Raw genomic sequence first — 5679 nt, 5'->3', positions numbered from 1 at the left:
TGTGTGTTTTTAATCTAAGATTCACAATTGAGTACAGTTATCTGTTGAGGTACCAGAATAGAAATGAAAAGGAACCAGAGCCTGGGAGTAAGTTAGGGTAGTCAGGAACCCACAGCTCCAACCAACAGACTGGGGGAGAAGGGAAGGAGAGGATAGGTTGATAAGGAACCATGAGGACCATTGCAAAGAAGCAAGGGATTTTTCCCCATATCACTGATTGCTGTTTTCAAAGAATTATTATCATTCTATGGTTCTTAGGTAAATTACCACACAACTTAATGCTATGTACATGGACTTAACTATTGAGTTCTGTTATTCAACAAAGTCAGAATAAAAAGGATATTTGAGTCAAACGTCGCCACCTTACCTGGGGTCTATGAGACTCTCACCGGGGTTCAAGTAGCTTGTGAATTTGTATTTTATTTTTTTTAAATTTATTAATTTTTTAAAAGATTTTATTTATTCGAGAGAGAGAGAGAACAAAGCAGGGGGCGCAGCAGGCAGAGGGAGAAGCAGGCTCCTTGCTGAACAACGACCCCAAAGTGGGGCTCAATCCCAGGACCTTGGGATCATGACCTGAGCCAAAGGCAGACACTTAACCGGCTGAGCCACCCAGGTGCCCCGATTGTGGATTTTTAAAATATGTCTTTCTGCTTAACAATCTCAGAACATAGTGATGGAAAGGATTTTGACCCACTGAGGGAGACAGTCCCATGTTTTCTTTTGATAATTTTTTTTGAGATATAATTCTCATACCATAATATTTACCCTTCGAAAGTGTGTAATTCAGCATCCTTTAGTTTCATCACAAAGCTGTGTAGCCATTACCACTATTTAATATAAAAACATGTCATCATCCTCCAAAAAATCCGGACACCCATTAGCCAACTCTCCGCACTCCCCCCCCCCCCACCCCAAGGCCTTAGCAATCATTAATCTGTATTTTGTCTCTATGGGTTTGCCTATTTCAGACACTTAGTAGAGATAGAATCAAGAAATATATTGCTTTTTGTGTCTGGCTTTTTTCACTTTGTATTATATTTTTCAAAATTCATCTACAGCTGAATACTATTTCTTTGCATGAATATACACATTGTGTTTATTTATTCATCAGTTGATAGACTTTTGAACTGTCTCCAGGGGTTGGCTATTAGGAATAAGGCTGCTACGAACATTTGCGTACAAGTTTTTATGTGGGTACATTTTTGTGTGTGAGCATTATGTTTTCTGGTCTCCTGAGTTAATACTTGGAGTGGATTTTCTGGGTCTTGTGGTATCTCGATGTTTATCATTCTGAGCGTCTAGCAAACTGTTTTTCAAAGAGGCTATACACCCACATAATCATCACGAAGTATGAGGGTTCTAAATTCTCCACATCCTTATCAACACATGATTCTGTCCTCTCATTACAACTGTAGAAATGGGTGTGAAATGATACCTCATCCTGATTTTGATTGGTTTCTCCCTTATGACTGATTACATTTTATGCACTTATTTGCCATTTGTATATCTTCCTTGGAGAAGTATCTGTTCAGATCCTTTGCCCATTAAAAACAAAACAAAACAAAAACAAATAAAGCAAGGCAAAACAAAACAAAACAACCACCTCTGGAGGTAAAATTCACATGACATGACATTAGCCATTTTAAGGTGAACAGTTCAGTGGCATTTAATATATTCACAAGGTGGTATGAGCATGACTTCTGTCCAGTTCCAAAAGCTTGAGAGCACTTTCAACAGCCCCAAAGGAATGTTCATACCCATGAGTATCTGGTTATCCTAGTCCCACTCCACAGCCCCTTGGAGCCATCAATCTGCACTCTGTCTCTGTGGATTAAAAGAATTACACAATATGTGACCTTTCGTGTGTGGGTTCTCACTCTTAGCATCGTGTTCTCTTCCAGCATTCATCTGTGTTATAGCACTTCATCGGCTTTAGGTTTCTTTCCATTGATAAACAGTATTTCATTGTATGTACCACAATTTGTTCATTTATTCATTGACTGATGGATATTGTATGGCTTCTACATTTTGGCTCTTGTGAATACTCTTTCTATGTTCATAGAACATGTGTGCACATATATTTATTTGACTATTTATTTTCAACTCTTTAGTGTGATGTCCAGGTCATATGATAATTTTATGTTTAATTTTCTAAGGAACTACAAGACTGTTCTTCACAGAGGATTAAACTGTTTACATTTCCACCCACAATAGATGAGGGTCCAAATTCCTTCGTATGCTTGATGACATTTGTCATTTCAGAAATTACTATTTTTTTGATAGCCATCCAAGTGGGTATGAAATGTTATCTTGTGGTTTTGATATGAATTTCCCTAATGATTAGTGATATTTAGCATCTTTGTATGTGCTTGTTGGCCATTTGTATATCTTCCTTGGGTAAGTGTCTATTTAAGTCATTTGTTCATTTTTTTTTTAATTTGATCTTTTGTATTTTTATGTTTAAGTTGTAAATGTTCTTTATGTAATCTGGATATTAGCCCCTTACTGGGTATATAATTTGCAAACATTTTCTCCCATTCAGTAAGTTATCTTTCAGTTTATTGATAATGTCTTTTGATTCCCAAACTAGTTTCTAATTTTGATGAAATCCAATTATCTATTTTTTGTTGTTGTTGCTCATGCTTTTGATGTCATATCTAAGAATCCATTGTCAATTCCAAGATCATCAAGATTTACTTCTACATTTTCATGTAAGAGTTTTATGGTTTTAGCTCTTTCATGTAGGTTGTTGATCCATTTTGAGGTAATTTTTTGTTTATGGTGTTAGGTAGATCTTCTCCTTCTTCTCCTTCTTCTCCTTCTCCTCCTCCTCCTTCTTCTTCTTCTTGCGTGTGGGTGTCCAGTTTTTCCATTACTATTTGTTGGAAAACCTGTTTTTTCCGCAATAAATTATCTTGACACTTTTGTCAAAAAATCAATTGGCCATAGATATATGGGTTTATTTCTGAATTTTCAATTCTATTCCATCTATCTTATGCCACACGGTTTTGACTACTGTATCTTTGTAACAAATTTTGAAATCAGTCAATGTGAGGGGTCTTCTAACTTTGTTTTTTCTTTTTAAATTTTGTTTTGACCATCATTTACTAATTTCATATGAATTTGAGGGTTGGCATTTTTATTTCTGCAAAGATTGCTGATAGAAATTGCATTTAATCTGTGGAATGCTTGGGTAATATGGTAATCTTTACAATAATTTGTCTTTCATTTCACAAACACAGAATGTCATTTCTTTAGTCTTCTTTAATTAATTTTAGTAATGTTTAATCATTTTCAGTGTATATATCTTTCACTGCCTTGGTAAATTTATTCAAGGTATTTAATTCTTTGGGATGCTACTGCAAATAAAATGGATATTTTAAAAAATACTTCTTTTGGATTGTTTGTTGCTGGTGCACAGAAACAAAACTGACTTTTGTATGTTGGTTTTGTATCCTGAAACTACTAAATTTGTTTAATGACTCGAGTATTAAATTTGTTTAATAACTCAAAAAAAAAAAAACAGACAAAAGATGCTTTAATTATCTAATCTCTCTCTTAGTCTGTGGATCATTTACAATTTTCCATATGTATGATCAAGTCATATGTGAACAGAGATTGTTTTGCTTCTTCCTTTTCAATTTGGATGCCTTTCCTCCCTTCTTCCTTTTTCTTTGCTCCCTTCTCTCCTTCTTTCTCTCTCTCTCTTTCTCTCTCTCTCCCTTCCTTCCTTCCTTCCTTCCTTCCTTCCTTCCTTCCTTCCTTCCTTCCTTCCTTCCTTCCTTCCTTCCTTCCTTCCTTCCTTCCTTCCTTCCTTCCTTCCTTCTATAAATTGTTCTGTCTAGACTAGAACTTCTGGTACAATGTTAAATGACAGTAACAAAAGCATTCTTTGTATTATTTCTGTCTTAGGAAGAAAAGTTTCCAGTAGTTCACCAGTAAGAATGATGTTAGCACTGGATGTGTCCTTGTTATTTTGAAGGAGTTCCTTTCTATTCTTAGTTTTCTGTATGAATTTTTCTAGGAAGGGTTTTGGGTTTTGTCAAATGCTCTTTCTGTGTCATTTGAAAGGATCATGTGTTTTCCCCCTATGTTCTATTTATGCGCTGTATTACATTGATTTATTTTCTTATGCTGAAACACCCTTACATTCCTGCGATAAATCGCATGTGATCATGGTCTATAATCCTTTTAATACACTGTCAGATTTGGTTTGCTAATATTTTGCTGAGGATTTTTCCATCTATATTCATATGGGATATTTGTCTGTGGTTTTCTTGTATTTGCTTTGTCTGATAGTTGTTAGGGTAATTTTTATTTTACAGAATGAGTTAGAAGTATTACCTCCTTTTTTTATTTTGTGAAAGAGTTTGAGAAAGATTGCTATTAATTCTTTTTCAAATGTTTGGTAAATCCACTCTGAAGCCATATGATCCTGGACTTTTCTCTGTTGAGAGGTTTTGATTACTCAGATCACTTTAGTTATAATGAGTCTTGTAGATTTTCTATTTCTTCTTGAGTCAGTTTTGGTAACTTGTGTTTTTGTTGTTGTTTTTTCCAGAAATTTCTCTATTACATCTAGGTTATCTATTTTGTAGGTGCATATTGTTAATAGCATTCTCTTTTAAAATGAATGAATCTTAGAGATGCTTGGTCAGTTTAAAAAGGGTTTCAATTACCTCATACTATGTCTCTGAATTATGGAAGGAATTTATAGAAAGAATACTTTATCTAATATCTCTCTCAGTCTTAGTGGATAGCTTGGGGTGAAAACTATTTCTTGTTTTTTTTATAAGAAGCTGCATCTATTTTTACCTCTGTATTGAGCTAGGTTTTCAGTGTACTGAATAGAGCTTCAGAGAAGTATCTGTGTCTCATTATTGGAGAAAAATAGAAAAGTGTCTGGGTCACCAACACATAACTGCTTTTAACTCCATTACAATTTCTTGGTAATTCTTTCTGTCTCTAGAGATATTTTCTCTAAGATTCAATCACTTACACTGCATTCTGATGTTTTGTAAAAATGAAGTCAAGATATTGTCCACTCTGTTTCTCAGTGCCCTTTGTTCAAGGACTCACGGAATCTCTTACAACTTGGATTCAGTTCCAGTAAAAAAAAAAAAAATAATTGCATCCAAAGACAAAGGAAACTTCTTTCTCTTTTTACAAATTCAATGTATTATTTATTTTGCCTAATATTCCAAACAAAAATCTGTTCTACCCAGCTACCCAGATACAACTGTCTTAAGAATTCCTAAATGTGTTCTTTTATCTTGTCTTGATATAATCTTCTAGAAATAGGTAAATCTATACATTGACAGTAATTGAAGGAACAGCCCAGCCTAGGCTTATCATTTTAAAGATTGAGAAACATGTACAGAAAGAGTTGGTTTTACCCATGTTTAAGCTTGAGTCTTTTACTGCATTTTATTCCTTTTATTACATTTATATTCTACATGGCTTTATAAAATAGAAACAGGTTACTGGGAATGCATATAGATACATGAGAGGGAAAAATAGATCTATCATTTATTGAATAATAGACAGGTTGCTAGGAATTTTATAAAAATCACATTTTATTCCTTATTACAAAATTGAGTAAAGTAAAACACTAAAGTCTAGAGGGAACATCTTTTGAAAAAGTTGAAATGTCTGCATAGTTTGAATTATCATTTG

The sequence above is a fragment of the Ursus maritimus genome, unplaced genomic scaffold, assembly GCF_017311325.1.
Source record: "Ursus maritimus isolate PB19 unplaced genomic scaffold, ASM1731132v1 scaffold_8, whole genome shotgun sequence".
NCBI lineage: Eukaryota > Metazoa > Chordata > Mammalia > Carnivora > Ursidae > Ursus > Ursus maritimus.
Note: the sequence above shows the minus strand (reverse complement) of the source record.